A 16,166-nucleotide genomic window follows, 5' to 3' on the forward strand; every position below is an offset into this window, starting at 1 on the left:
AAAATTAAAATGCATGCCAGCACCCTACATGTCTGGAAACAAAAATGCTTCAAGCAGGGGCCAAAACGAGTGCAGGGAAGGCAATATCAATAGGCAGAGCATTCTGAAATGTAGGTGCTGCTATGCTAAAAGGTCAATTTTTTTGCAAAAAAAAAAAAAATCTGTAAGAGGACCAGTCCTACAGACTGAAGCAGCCCTCGGGTAACCTGGTCCCAAGCTGTTAAGGGCTTTATATACCAAGAGTAACACCCTGAACGTGGTTGGGTATCAAATGGACAGCCAGTGTTCTGCGTGCCCCTTCCTTTATCCATCTCTGCCCACGTCCTGTCTGCTTGTTTCTTACTCCTGTCTTCTGCGGCCCTCAATGTGTGCTGGCTTTCTAGCCTCAGCCATTTCCTGCACCCCGCCTTGCATGTGCGTAGGCCCTTTGTGAACAAGAGGCTCATGCAGAGGCTTCTCCCTTGGGATCGAAGCAGCCGGCTCGGTGGCAGGTTTGATCCCCAGCATCTCCAGGTAGGGCTGGGGGAAAAGATCCTGTCTGAGATCCTGGAGAGCTGCTGCTATTCAAATACTGAGAGATGGACCAAGCTGCCTCCAGAGCAGGGCTGCTGCTTCCTCTGCATCTCCTTCCTTTGCATCAGCCCTGCTGCCCACTCTACCCAGCCCCTGAGAGTTGACAAGTTTTGGCAGGCTTCCAACCATCAAGCGATATGCAAATTCAAAGACATATAGGTGGGTGTGCTCCTGCACCCAGTCTTGCATTTAACTACTTGCCTGGTCGCCACAGGTGACCAGGAATTCCATGCAGGCGAGTAAGGCTGGTAGAAGAGGGACCGATCGCTCTGGAGCTGCCATTGAGGGTCAACCTAGTTGGTCATCTTCTTGGAGACCACATCCCAGTTGCAGGCTCACTGACCTGCTCTTTCTCTTCCTCACTGCAAGCTCCTTGTCCACCATCCCTTGTTCTGGCTCAGTAAACCAAGGAGGATGAGTAGATGCCTCTGCCTATCTGCTCACTCATTAGCTTTGGTTCTCTGCCTGCGAAGGAGCAGGATGTGAGGATAACAGCAGGGGAGACCAAGGCTCATAGTGGGAGGGGACAGGTTAGCTTGAACAGGTTGTGTAGCAATCTGTCTCTCCTCCACCAGCCCTCTTGGTGGAAGTCAGTTGTTGATGGTGTTATGAACCTGCTCAGCATGTAGAGCAGGGATGGGCAACCTGTGGCCTTCCAAAACATTCCCATCAGCCACAGCTGGCACGGCTAATGCTTAAGAAGGATGGGAGTTGGAGTCCAGCAAGACACATTTTGCCTTGCAACTTCACGGTTGCTTCTTCAGTTCAGATTCTCAGGGCAAATGCTTCTGAATTTAAAGACCTTGGGAGAATTTCGCAGGCTGTTCTCCTTTCTGTTTGGATCCTTAGGGGTTATACACCAACAACATCTGGAAGACCACAGGTTCCTCTTTCCTGGTCAGAAAGCTCCTGCTCAAGTCCTGTTTGTGTAAACAATAACACGCAACACGATGGCTAATAATGTATTATTGTTTAGTCGTTTAGTTGTGTCCGACTCTTCGTGACCCCATGGACCAGAGCACGCCAAGCACACCTGTCTTCCACTGAATTTTTATAACATAATATTCTTTCGAAGTTCATAAACAGAAGAACTATATATATAAAGGAAACCACAAATAATGAGATTCAAATGAACGTTAGGTGCGGTCAATCTCTAAGGTGGAGGCAAAAAGCCTTTCCAAAGTCAATGTCCTACAATTGTGTGATGGTAGGTGCTCTGGGCGTAGCAGTAGGGTACTCCGAGCACATCAGCAAACAGAACAGTTTTTCCAGATAATAAACTGTTTCAAAGATTATTTTTCATCAGCAAATAACTGTCCTAAAAGGTACAACAAACAGCCATGGATCAGCAATCACAGAAAAGTGTAGCAAGCTGCTGCTGCAGAATCATCTTTGAAACAATTTATTTATTTGTGGTTTCATATATATATATATATATATATATATTTCTTCTGTTTACAAACTTTGAAAGAATATTATGTAATAAAGATTCAGTTAGCATATTATTGCATGTTGCATGTTGTTGTTTAGGATGTTCTGTTTTTGCAACTCAAGTCCTGCTGGTGGGCTGGCCTCCGTGAGAACAGGATACTGGGCTAGATGCTCGGTCACAAAAGTTCTAATAGCACAAGGATGGAAGACTGAAGAAACCCCAACTAAAGAATCATGGCAAGAAAAATGGATGGACTATGCAGAACTGGCAAAACTGACATATAAGCTACGGGACAAGGATAACTGTGACTTTAAAGAGAATAGGAACCCTTTACAAAGTATTTGAAGAGGCAACAAAGCGAACTGGCCTCCTTGGCTGGCTTTGAATAAACATTCACAAACTTTTTATTGATAATAATCACCTAAATAGTTTGAGGATCTATACAACTGTGTAACATGCAGAAAACAGCATTCTCAGAGAAATCAAAGACTGGAACTGAGGGAAGCCAGGGGTGGGGTGGGGGATTAAGGTTTTGTGTGGGAGGGTGGGGTGAGGGAGGATAAATGGGGGGGGGATAAGGGTGGTATGTTTCTGGATAATATGTTTTGCTTAAATTTTGAATATTTTTTTTTAAAAAAGATATGTTTTTCGTCTTTGGTCCAGCAGGGTTCTCCTTGTTGCAGGAAATTAAAATGTCAGTCACCCAGCTGAAGTGTCCTTCCGGCCTGCCATTCTGACCAACCCCAGGAGGCGGGATATAGCCACCCTTTTATTTTCCCACAATGCCCTAACTGTAGCACCACTCTGGGGCATTGTGGGAAATTAAATGGGTGACCACTTCCTGCCTCCTTCTGCAGCTTAGAGAGCTGCTACCATAGCCTGGTAAACCTGCCCACTGACCGAGGAGTGGGGACATCAGATGGCATTTCACTCAAGTCCCCCCCCCCCAAAAAAAATCCCCACACCCTGGAACAGGACCTGCCTAGTATTCTGATTAATGTTAAAATTATTTTTCTGGCTTTTCTGGATGAAGAAGTCGAGGGTAGGTTGGGGCTGCTGGCTTTCAGGAACCGCAACCCATATTTGCTAGCGTTGAACATGGATTTGGAAATCTGCCTGGACATTTTCAAATGCACATGAAATTTTTGGTTCAGTATCCCGTTGCTGACAAACCTACTAATGGTCACCCATATAAATTGCACACAGACTAGCACTGAAAAAAACAACAAAAGATTGAAAGGCAAAAGGCCACACACAGGCACACTTTCAAAAAAACAAAACAAGTTATCTGTGCAGCTGTAATTACAAGCCCTTCGATCTGTTCTGACACACCCCTCTCTCTTTCTCTGCAAAACTCCCTCTCTCGGTCCCCATGGGCTCCCTCTCCCAAACCATTCCTATCTCCACCCACCCACCCTGACCTTATCTGTTTATCTCTGCTCCTGGCATACATTGCTCCCTGGACATTTTTTTAAAAAAAATCTGTCTCCCTGCTATGGACATTCATGTATGCTGCTGCCAAGAACATGGGTAGGCAAACTGAGGCCCAGGGGCTGGATCTGGCCCAATCACCTTCTAAATCCGGCCCGCGGACAGTCCGGGAATCAGCGTGTTTTTATATGAGTAGAATGGATCCTTTTATTTAAAATGCATCTCTAGGTTATTTGTGGGGCATAGGAATTCATCTCCCCCCCAAAATATAGATATAGTCCGACCTTCCACAAGGTCTGAGGGACAGTAGACCAGCCCCCTGCTGAAAAAGTTTGCTGACCCCTGGCCAAGAGGATAACAGTCCAAGGGCCAATGTGGCATAGTGGTTAGAGTGTCAGGACTAGGACCTGAGAGACCAGGGTTCGAATCCCCACTCAGCCAGGAATCCCACTGGGTGACCCTGGGCCAGGCTTCCTCAATCTCAGCCCTCCAGATGTTTTTGGCCTACAACTCCCATGATCCCTAGCTAGCAGGACCAGTGGTCAGGGATGATGGGAATTGTAGTCTCAAAACATCTGGAGGGCCGAGGTTGAGGAAGCCTGCCTTGGGCCAACCATGGCCTCGCAGCCTAACCTTCCTCACAGGGTTGTTGTGGGGATTAGATGAGGAGGGAGAGAACCACATTTTGCCACCTTGAACTCCTTAGAGAAAAAATATGGGATGTGAACACAATAAATACATAACACTAACTGACCAGGATTGGGTCAGTTTCTCATTTTTCCAAACATCCACATTCCCACATCCATTTGCAATGTATTTTTATTTTTTTGGTAAATAAGTCCTTGTGGAAGTTGCTCAGCATTTTAGTTGCTCCTAACGTACGCATGCACATATGCAATTTTTGCCTCTCGTAACAGCAACTTCCACGGCAAAACCAAATTTCCAGTTTGGGGGCAAGCAAACCTGACTATGGGCTTCTCTAAGGTGGTCATTCAATTAAGGCCGAAATCCTACAAATACTTTACCTGAGAGCATGCCCCATCAGTGGCGCCAAGTCCAGGGGCCCCTGGGGGCCCAGACACTCAAACCCCCCCCGGTACTTTCCGTATATTGGAAAGTATGGCATTGTTACAGTCCAAGACCACATGCTAGCCATCCAAAAGCACTCAAGAGGGGCCAGAAAAAGGGTGTGGCCTGGGAAGAACTCCAAGGGCCATATAGAGAGATATTGAGGGCCACATCTGCTCTCCTTAGGCCTGTGGCTCCCCACCCCTGGATTAATGAATGAAATCTGCATACCTCTGCATACTTGAGGGGAGGGGAATCATTCTAAAGAAATGGAGCATAGTGCGAGACCAGGGTTCAAATTCCCACTTAGCTGGGAACCTAACTGGGAGACCATGAGCTAGTCACTACCTGTCAGCCCTGCCTACCTCACAGGGTTGTTGAGAGGATTAAATGAGATGGGGAAGAAGCACCTTCAGCTCCTTGGAGACAAAGGTGGGATATAAATAAAACAAGCAGTAAATAACAACAACGGCCCACACCCCCTACTTTCTTGTTCATGGGTCAAATACAGCAGGCATCCTCTTAAGAAGAGGCAAAGAGCCCCATTCAAATAATGTGGGAAATCACCATTTTATTTTAAAGTATTTTCAGCCACCCACAACATTTCTCATCGATCTATCCAACCGATTGACCAGCACAGTATTGCAGCCCTGGAAAACTCCCTGTTTTCGTTTGAAGCATGACTTTCTCCGAATGTCGTGGGCATGGGAGGGAAGTAGTGGCTAGTGGCTAGAGGCTTAGAGCAAAGGGCAGAATTCTTCTGGGGCCTTTTATCCCTCCGCCTGAGAGGGCAGCAGAGTCTTAGCAGCTTCTCTCCAGTTGTTGTCCTTATCTGTGGGAGGGATCTGGGGGTCTATGCTGGTTTTCCTTTGAAGGCGGTGGGGGAGGTAATCCAGCCCAGGATTCTCGAAACGGGGTCCTAGAGGGGCGAGTCTCCCTTCTCGGGGCAGGAGAGGATTATTTGCAGGCTCGAGCTGGGAGGTTGAAAGAATCCGTTTTCCCTAGCTGTCAAAATCTCCGCAGATTTGCGGGAGAGGGGAAGCCTCTTGGGTTCTGCCTTCAGCTACAGGAGGGGAGCAGCGGTGTGGGTAGGGGGTAAGAGGAGGAGGAGGAGGAGGAGGAGGAGGAGGAGGAGGAGGAGGAGGAGGAGGAGGAGGAGAAGAAGAAGAAGAAGAAGAAGAAGAAGAAGAAGAAGAAGAAGAAGAAGAAGAAGAAGAAGGGCTAGCCTGGCAAGGTCCCCACCTCGGACTCCTGGGTTCTTTCCTCTAACTGGTTGTGTAAACAACTAGTAAACACTTCTCCGTCTCCCAAGCTTTGCTCCCAAGCGACCCCCAACCGAGATAAGAATGCCCCTTGCCGACCCATCCCAACACACACCCCTCCAAAGGACTCACCTATCACAGACCAGGGGGGGGGGTCTCCAGTTGCTGCCCCCCAGCACCTGCAAGCGGGGCAGCTTCCTCCTCACGCTCTATTTCTTCCTCTCTGTGTGTCATTCTCTTTATCATTTCATCCCTCCCTCCCTCCCTCCCTCCCTCTCGTGTCCTCTCCCCGCTCCTGCCAACTATAAATAATCACTTCTCTCTCTCTCTCTCCCTCTCTCTCTCTCTCATTCTCTCTCTCTCTCTCTCTCTCTGGCCCGCGGCGCTACAAAGTTTCTGCGCTCCGCTGCTTCCAGCCTTCAGCACCAATTGGCCTTCACTCGCCAACCTGCCTCACTACCTGCTGGTTTTACCGGCAAAGAGGAATGTTTGGCTATGTGCTCCCGGAGCCGCTGTCCTTTTGAACGCGCACGTCCCCGAACCTTGCACTTTCCCGGTCAAGGAATGTGTACAAAAAAGCCACGCTCTAGGGCGAAAGCGTGCGTAAAAATGCACACATGGTTGTGGCAACGGAGTGCGAAGGTGTATTATACGAGGGGAAATTTCTTGCAGCCAGATATGAGGCAGAAATGGCATAGAAACGTGTGTTTATCAGGGGAGATTTGGGCTAAAACGCTGGTGAAGTTTCATGAGGAAGAGAAAGAGAAAGTGAGAGAGAGATCTGAATTTAGGATTGAGGAAATTAAAACAGAGAGAAACGGAAATTGAGACATTCGCAGATCCCTTTTCTTGGAGGCCACTCACTCACTCTTGGCTTAATCTACCTGGTAGGGTTGTTGTTGTGGGGCTAAAAGGGGGAGAGGGAGAACTCTGTATGCCACTTCGATCTCCTTAAAGGACAAGTGGAATATAAACAAACAAACCAATAATATTCACTCGGCATTTCTAAAATGTGATTGGGGACCGTGGCTTCCAGCCTTTATGAATCTAGCATCCAACACAAGTCTAAAGCATAAGACCCTACCTGGGGAGATGGTGGTCTCTACTGGTGGTGTTTAAGCAGAGACTGTGTGGCCATCTGTCAGCGATGCTGTAGGTGCAAGATCCCAGCACTGAGCCAGGAGTCAGTCTGCAGGGCCTTCTGGGACCCCTTCCAGCTCTGAAAGGCTATTTCCGTTCTGTTTCTCCTCTCCTCTCTCCTTCCTTTCCCTTTGCTCCATTCTCATTTTCTGATGCCGTTTCAGCACATCAGGGACCCTCTGTTAAAGGCCAACAGCAATAGAACTGGGATCAGCCTGGAGTTCAAACCATGCTTTTTTTTTGATCCGGGTTGGCATCCCCTGTTCAGAGGAGACCCACTGAAACAGCTAAAGTAGACCCATTAGTTTCATTGGGCCTACTCTGAGCACGATTTGAGTTGGCCAGAACCCCCATCTGTTTATTTTGTAAAAACCGTATATATATTAAATGTTTCTTATTGCTCCTTATGGTGGTAGTGATGCTATTGCAGCTCAGGCCCAACTCACTCATTCAGGGGAATCTGTGGGTCCTCCGAATGCCACTGGACAGCAACTCCCAGTGTAGGCCCCTGCCTGGTGTCAATAGGCAGTGAGTTCCAAAGTAATAAGTGCTGCCACATCACTTTCTCACAAATGCGGAACGAGGATCACGCGGTGCCCATAAGCAGTGCCAGTTCTGCCCATATGACTGTGAGTTCTCACCCACCACAGTTGCAACTTCCTGTGGAACAAAATTTTGGTGCCACTCACATCCTCAGTGTAACAGCCTGGATACATCATTTCATTCATGGCCTTTGGAAGGCAAGCGTCTGCAGAAGTGCTAAAAAATGGACTGTGCCACTTCAAGTTGGAGATGAGCACATTTTTAAAAAAATGCTCGTTTACATTTTTTAAAAAAACTAACCTCCCTCCAGATAGAAAACTAGCTAGATCTAGCAAAGGGCTATGTTAGTTTTCTCCTTGCAGGAAGTGGGTTTGTTTTTAAAGGCAGGGGAGCATCAAAACTTGTTTTCCCCTACCTCCAGCCTGAAGTGGTACAGTCCACTTCACCCTCCCCACATTTCCTCCTCAGACCAGACCTGAGAGACAAATCATCAAGTGGTCAACACCCATCTGTTCACAAGCATCCTGTGGCATGGCTAGGTGAGGCCAGCTGCGCATGGGTTGGGTGGAGGAGAGAACATATGCTTCACATCTCAAGAGCGTGATGTCTGATCTGGATACTTTTCTCCCTAATCCACGATGTGAAAATTATCCATAATTATCCCCCACGGTAAGGGAGATGCACTCTGTACCTGCACAGAGGTGCTGTTGTGTATTCTTACTCCCTGCGTTGCTAGCCTGACCCCTGGCATTGAAGACTGATGCAGGAACCAGCCCCTGGCAACAAGTTAAGGACCAGTGCAGGATGGCGTTGCTGGCAAATGTGGGTTCTTGTTGGCTGCAGATCCACTAGGTCTAAGATTTGACTCAATGTGCAAAGCCGAGCCAAGAGCCAGGAATTTAACAGGGAATTCCAATGTCGTGTTTATGTGGCAGCAACCCTCCTGTACAGTGGTACCTTGGGTTACATACGCTTCAGGTTACATACGCTTCAGGTTACAGACTCCGCTAACCCAGAAATAGTGCTTCAGGTTAAGAACTTTGCTTCAGGATGAGAACAGAAATCATGCTCCGGCGGCGCGGTGGCAGCAGGAGGCCCCATTAGCTAAAGTGGTGCTTCAGGTTAAGAACAGTTTCAGGTTAAGAACAGACCTCCGGAACGAATTAAGTACTTAACCCGAGGTATCGCTGTATATTGAATGAGGTTTAGTTCACAGACCCTAGTAAGTGTGCCTAGGATGGCATACCCTCCAACATTTCTCCGATGGAAATAACGACGTCCTATTCAATAATAAATAGTAATAATAATACCCTGCTCATCTGACTGGGTTTCCCCAGCCACTCTGGGTGGCTTCCAACATATATAAAAGCATAATAAAACATTTAAAAACTTCCCTACACAGGGCAGCCTTCAGATGTCTTCTAAAGGTTGTCTAGCTACTTATCTACTTAGCTTGGAGGGTCGCATAGCTCCATTCCCGCCACCATTTCTCTGATGAAAATAGGAATGTCCTAAGGAAAAGCGGGATATTCTAGGATCAAATCAGAATCCGGGATGGCTTCTGTAAATCCAGGACTGTCCCTGGAAAATAGGGACACTTGAAGATTCTGGGATGGCAGCCTTCCAATGCCCGTGGCATTTTTGTGTGCTTCACTTTGGCTGGCTTGTTCCCGCTGCACACAGATGCAAGAGAAATGCAAGTGATTTGTGAAATACAGTGGAAATCCCTCTACACTTGTTTACAAAATCAGAATCAGTCATGTGGGACTCCCTCTAGTGGTTTTGTTTTTTTAAAAACGAAACAAAAACACTTTGTGGGCATTGATCTCTCTTGGTCTCATTCTCTCACCGCCAAACACTCACTCTCGCTTCTCCATACCGAAACTTCCCAATGTCACTATTTTCTAGGGCAAGTCCCTGTTTCCTGATCTGGGGAAAAAACATCCTCTCACTGCTGCTTTTTGGGGGTTGAGGTTAGAGATGCCTTTGGGGGAATAACATACTGTGGCTATATCTGCACTAGAATCAGGCAAAGGCAAACAAACACACACCCTGGAAACTCTAGCTCACTGGTCTGCTCTTGGTGAGTTAGGACCCACTAGTCCACTGTTGGAAGGACAGATCGTGAAGCTGAGGCTCCAATACTTTGGCCACCTCATGAGAAGCGAAGACTCCCTGGAAAAGACCCTGATGTTGGGAAAGATGGAGGGCACAAAGAGAAGGGGATGACAGAGGACGAGATGGTTGGACAGTGTTCTCAAAAGCTACCAGCATGAGTTTGACCAAACTGTGGGAGGCAGTGGAAGACAGGCGTGCCTGGCGTGCTCTGGTCCATGGGGTCACGAAGAGTCGGACACGACTAAACAACTAAACAAGAAGTCCACTGTTTCTCAAACTTGGGTTTCCAGCTGTTTTTGGACTACAATTTCCCTGACCTGCTAACTATGGATGATGGGAGTTCCAGTCCAAAAACAAGCTGGAGACCCAAGTTTGGAAAACCATGGGCTAGTGGATCACAGCCTGATCCAAGGTGGGTCGCAACAGGGACACTTCCCACCATGCAAATATATGGTAAAAAGATGAAGAGATGGCTCCCCAAATGTATGTTTAAGTTAAAAGCGGGGCTGGATCTGGAAAGGTAGGAGACTGCAGCTCCAGAAGATGGATCTCTGAGAGAGGGAGTGTGGCAAGAGATGCATTTGGACCCATGACTCCTGCCTCTAGGCATGGGGCCTGCTTTTTTTTAAAGCATGGCTGGTTTGTTGTGGTTGCATTGTTATTGTTTATCATGTGGTCATGGGAAGATGTCGCAAGCAGGCAGAGCTAGGGCTGGTCCACACTCCCTTTCGTCTCGTGAATTCTAGCCACAGGTCCAAGAGATTCTATTTTTTGTCCCAATATTTTGTTCCCTGGGAAACCAACAAATGGAGCCATCAAGGCAGGACTTTAGTGCAAAAGCCCAGAGCCCCATTTAGCAGGGCTGGCTTAGAAGCAGTGCTTTTCATCTAGGTAAAATCAAAGTGCTGGTATTCACTGGCCAGAAGGGCGTTGACTTCCCCCCCCACACACACACACACATGGAGGGAGCGCAGTCACATGATGTGTTGATGTGCTGCCCCCTGCCAAAACATATTGGGGGAGCCGAAGCCCCCTCCACCCCCTATACCCAGCACCGCTGTCAGCAAGCAGGTGGAGGAGGGGCATGGCCTGAAGCCAAGGCTGGGCAGTGAGGTCAGGCTAGCCGCTTGATGCTCCTTTGCCCGCTCACGCAGGTGAATAGGCCTCCCCACCCCGGCTTTGAGAAGGAGGCAGCAGAGCTCCAGGATCCTGCCAGAGCATTGCACCCCTGAATGAGGCAAATGCTTCCTGGCCTTGCGGAAGGAGATGTGATGCTTTGAAGGGGTCAGAGAGTCCTTCCACCTCCTTCCTCCCCCCCCCCAAAAAAAAGTGGCGGTACTGTGTATTGCTGCATGCCACCAGGAAAAAGCACTGCTTCCCACATTTTGAGGTAAAATAAGCAATGTCCATTAGCTGCTGGTATGCGATTGAATCCCACCGCTTCTAAAGCGGGGGCTTTCCACAAGACTGTAAAGACCAGTGTCTAAGGGCCTTTCCAGAGTTTCGCTAAATTTGTGCAGGATTCAATCACACAATTTCAGGCCCTGCGATTCAAGTTGTTTTGGTGCTTTTGTGCAACAAACCTGCTTGCACACACCCCGGGACTTTTTTGCAATAAGGAAATGGAAAATGCACTTTAAAGTGTGAGAGAACAACAGCTTGGCACAACGTTGTCTAACTTCCCTGCAAGCAAAATGGAACAAATGCTCAATAAACAGCCATCTAAACTCCCTGCAAAGTTTGTGCAAACTGATCAGGATGAATGCTCAACAAGCAAGTCACCTGGAAGTGAGCTAAGATTATCTAAGTGCACCTCTGCCCCAGAGCTGTTATAGATGATCAACAGGGGCAGTTTCATTTCATGGGAGAACAGAGATGTGAGTGCCAGGCAGTCTTGCCCTGCACTCTTCAAGCCAGAGTCTGCTAAAGCTCCCATCGTTCCCAGTCAGCATAGCCAGTCGGATGCGCAAATCAATTGATTTTGGTTTCTTTCAGTTTCCCAGTTTCCCAGCCTTAAGTTCAGCACTCCACATTCCCACATCAGTTTGTGGTTTTTTAAAAAACGTCTTCATAAAAATCCACCCGCATTTTAGGGCAAATTTGTCCTAATGGGCACATTTTTGCATGCAATTTAATAATAATAATAATAATAATAATAATAATAATAATAATAATAATAATGGTGCATGATGTACGCACTTTTGCAAAGTGCTTCCCCCCCAATATAATGCATTTTTAATGTCCCTTTCACCAACATATCCATTTTTATGGACACTTTGCCCCAGAAAATGCACTCAGCTGGAGGGCTGCATGGCAACATTTGGAGAAACACTGTGCAGTATTTGGAAATCCACAAACGGCTTGATAAATCTCTGGTGGCAATTAAAACAGGGACATTTTCATCCCCATGAAGAGTTCACATATTGCTTCAGAAAGTGTGGAATGGGTAGGTTTTCCTTTAAATGCAAACCAATATGTCAGGGATGATGGGAGCTGAAGTCCACAGCATCTGGCTGCTGCCACATTGGCCACTTCTGCCCAACACAGGCTTTCTGCCCTCTGAGTGATTTGAAGTAGGTCACTGAGGCTTGTTTAACAATAGCAAATACACACACAAACCACCAGCACCAAAAATGAGGCTGCCAAAATAATAATAAAAAAACAAGCCTGGGGTAAGGACCACAAATGGATTTTGATGTGGAAAAACAAAACAAAACTGTAGGCACTTCCAGACAGGGTGGGATTCAATCAGCAAACTCAGGTTGCATTGCTGAAGTTGATTTGTTGCTCTTATGCCAGAAATCCCAGTGTCTCTCCACATCCCCGAAAAATGATGGAGAACTGCACTGGAAAGTGTGGAATGACAATTGCTTGATGGAACATCTTCTAACATCCCTGCAAACAAACCCAGAACAAACGCTGCATCATGGATGTCATCCTACACACCCTGCAAACTTTCATAGAATCCCAGCATCGTAGAAGGGATTCCGAGGGTCATCTAATTCAACACTCTGCAATGAAGGAATCTCGATTAAAGCATCCATGACAGGTAAAACCTCCACTGTCAATCAGTTCTTATGGTCAGAAAGTTCTTCCTGATCTTTAGTTGGTATCTCCTTTCTTGCAACTTGAAGCCATTGGTTTGGGTCCTAGCCTCTTAGAGCAGGAGAAAACAAGCTTGCTCCATCTTTCATGTGACAGCCCTCCAGATATTTGAAGATGGCTATCATATCTCCTCTTAGTCTCCTCTTTTCCAGGCTAAGCATACTCAGTTCCCTCAACCATTCCTCATAAGGCTTGGCTTCCAGACCCTTGATCATCTTGGTTGCGGTCCTCTGCACACGTCCCAACTTATCAATATCGTTATTGTGGCACCCAGAACTTTATGCAAAACGATCGTGATGAATGCTGTGCTGCTCAGGTCATGCTATTTGAGCTGGTTGGGAGGCCTCGTTCGCACAACAAGCAGCTTCTCCAAAAGTCTGGACTTTTTGCAATAAGGAAACATGCCAGAGAGAGTGGGGTGAGGGGGGCGGGGGGGGGGGTAACAGTGGCTTTGATGCCATGAAATCTGGCCTTCCCTCAACCAAATCAGAATGAATGACCTGGAAGCACCCAGAGATGGACACAACTCTCTCTTCTTCGATTACAGTGGTACCTCGGGTTAAGAACTTAATTCGTTCTGGAGGTCTGTTCTTAATCTGAAACTGTTCTTAACCTGAAACACCACTTTAGCTAATGGGGCCTCCTGCTGCCACTGTGCCACTGCTGCACGATTTCTGTTCTCATCCTGAAGCAAAGTTCTTAACCTGAGGCACTATTTCTGGGTTAGCAGAGTCTGTAACCAGAAGCATCTGTAACCTGAAGTGTCTGTAACCTATTTGAGGTACCACTGTACAAGAATACAAGTGTCCCCATTTTGATCATGACCATTCTGCAAGACATGTGTGCCTATCAACACAAAGCATGGGAGAAAGAGGGAGAAAGGGGAGGAAAGAGAAAAGGGAGAGGTAGATGGCTCTCTCCTCCTCCTCCTCCTCTTTTATTTCTCCAGAAGCTGACCAACGCCCCCAGGGGACATTCTCCTCTGCTGCATTGGCTGCTGCACAAACCAAAGCTTCCAGCTTTTTACTATTCCACACTGGCGGAAGTGGGAGGAGTGGCGGCTGCAGCTGAGGTTATTAACTCAGTGCCATGGAAGAAAGAGAACTATCCCCCCCCCCCCTCCAGGCACAACTACTCTGGCCTATGAAGTGAAGGGATGTGGTATTAGGAGGTCAAGGGGAGAAGTGCTTATGTCTGGCTGGCCCCACCTCACCTGAACTGGCCAATGGGTTGTAGCCTAAGGAGTGGTGGTGTGTGTGGAGGGAGAGGAAGACACAAGAAAAGCTGGGAGCCCTTAAGGACATTCCAGTAAACTCTTCTGTAAATGTTCAGTTTATTTTGTATTATTATTTTAAAAGCCACTTCGTTTTTAGGAATATCACACTATTTCTGACTGTGGTTCTGGTCAAGAGGTTCCAAGTGCTTAAAAAAAATATATTCAATGCACCTTTGCCACATCTTTCAGGACACATTACTCTCACAAGGTGGCTTACAGGATTATTCTTTTTATTTTAAACCATGCAAAATATCAAAACACTGCAATGAGTTTCCAATACACTATTTCAGTGTTAAAAACCAGCAGCAGTTAAAAAGTTCACAGCACAGGAAGCAAATTCGCCACAGACCACCGGAATAAAAATAGAAAGCGCAATTCAAAATCGCACTTGCCCAGCTGCCCCCGCAGCAATTGAAATGCTTTCAGAGCAGCTGGTTCATTAAATCCAGCATCCTATTCTTACAGTGGCCTACTAGATGCCTCTGGGAAGCCCACGAGCAGGACCCGAGCACAAAAGCAACTCTTTCATGTTGTGGTTTCCAGTGAGTGGCCATTCAGAAGCATACTGTGTTTGACAGTGGAGGCAGAGTGCAAGCAGTAGAATTAGTAGCCATTGCTAACCAGGTGATTTTGTACGCTTGCCATGCACTGCAAACTGGCAACTTCAAGGCCTTGCTCCCTCTTGCACCAGCCTCTGATATTTTTGTTTTTCGCACCTGATCACATGCACTTCTGCTGTGGCAAAGGCAGCTACTGGGGTGAGAGTGATTTCCTTGCCACATTTCTCTCTTTCTCAAAACCCTTTCCTTTGGAGCAGAGGTGGGAAGTTATGTTCCCTTTCCCCTCCGGATGTTCCGAGCCTACCAACCCAAGAACACCAAACAGCATCTGTCACAGGAGCCTGTCAGTCAGTAATCACACAGATCAAAGATGGAGTTAACTCCACATTAGCACAACCTCCACAGACTTGGCTGAGTGTCAGGCTTAATGAGCAGAGCAGCTCATTCCCAGTGATCTTCCTCCATGAAAATCAGTTGCTGAGTCTGAAATCCCTCCTCACCAGGGATTTCCCCAAGGAATCGGGGACGCTGCTTGCCTGCAGCCAATGTCTCCTCTGCCCTTTTCATGCCTCTCCAGGCCCTGGGAGACCAGTGTGGAGGGGAGCATGTTGCAGCAGGAGGCACAGAAACCCATGCTTCTTCACCAACCCGATTCATCTCTGCCTCTTGGCCTCCCTCCTCTCCTGCTTCAGCTTCTGCCTCCGATTCTGGACTGCTCTCTTCCACAGACTCCCCCCGCTCACTAAGCCCTGTTACCTCTTCACTTTCTGACACCCCATCTTCCCAGACTTCTCCCTCTTCTCCCTACAAACACTATTTCCTCCCACTGTCCCTCTGCATCCAACAAGTCCAGGACAGCAACTTTTTATGAACTTACCTGGCAAGATGCCCCATGGAGTTAAACGGGGATGGCTTCTGACGGAGCAGAGGGCAGGGGTGGGGAACTTCAGACTCGCATGTCTTTATCTGGCCCTTGGGCCACACCCCTTTCACAAGCCACACCCCTCCCTCACCAGCTGCGCTTCACATCCTCCTTGAGTGTCTTTGCCTGGCTAGGAGGCATCCTTGGACTCAGATGGAGACTCCTGCTTGCCTGCATGGAGGATAGTGAGCAGGGAGGGGGGTATGAGTGTGTTTAGAAACCTGCCCCCTGCACAAACACAAACTTGTTATTAATTTCTCTGGCCACTTTGGTCTCTGGCCCAATACACCTCAGGCATGGTCCCCCCACCTCAGAATGGGATATATCTCTCAAGGGCCCCCCTTTTCTGTGCCTAGGATTGCATTGCAAGCCTCAAATGGCCATCCCCGCAATGTTAGTGGGAAGAGTGGACTGCGTTAGCCGCAAACCTAAAACATCATCACCATCAACATTTCATCTGTATGGCGCCTTTCCACAGCTGAAACTATGCTCAAGGCAGCCTACAACAAGACAAGATTCATATAATTACAAACATAACAGAAGTCATAAACTATAAATACAGCTCATCAAAAAGTACACAACCTAATGGAAACAATTTCCACATAAATCATAAGATCTAAAACTAAAGATACAACAATCTTCCAGGCACGCCTGGAAGAAGCGGACCATTTGGATCCCTTCCAGTCGGGATTCAGGCCTCATCATGGGACTGAAACTGCCTTGGTCGCACTGGTTG

The 16,166-nt window shown here is 47.5% G+C and overlaps 1 protein-coding gene across 5 annotated transcripts in view; it reads right to left on the reverse strand.

Moving 5' to 3' along the window:
• LOC310851471 (B-cell receptor CD22-like) overlaps positions 1–15,462 on the reverse strand; it is a 31,204-nt gene extending 15,742 nt beyond the window's left edge. For 3 of the 5 annotated variants that reach the window (XM_083753940.1, XM_083753937.1, XM_083753941.1), the window contains exon 1: positions 5,899–6,016. The gene's annotated coding sequence lies outside the window, so the exon portion shown is untranslated. Of the gene's footprint in view, positions 1–5,898; positions 6,017–7,352; positions 7,471–15,385 lie in introns of those variants that run through there. The other 2 variants (XM_083753939.1, XM_083753938.1) reach the window with 2 other exon arrangements.
• Between the last annotated feature and the right edge of the window lie 704 nt (positions 15,463–16,166).

The sequence above is a fragment of the Podarcis gaigeae genome (genome assembly GCF_964106915.1).
Source record: "Podarcis gaigeae genome assembly, chromosome: 8".
Classification (NCBI taxonomy): Eukaryota; Metazoa; Chordata; class Lepidosauria; order Squamata; family Lacertidae; genus Podarcis; species Podarcis gaigeae.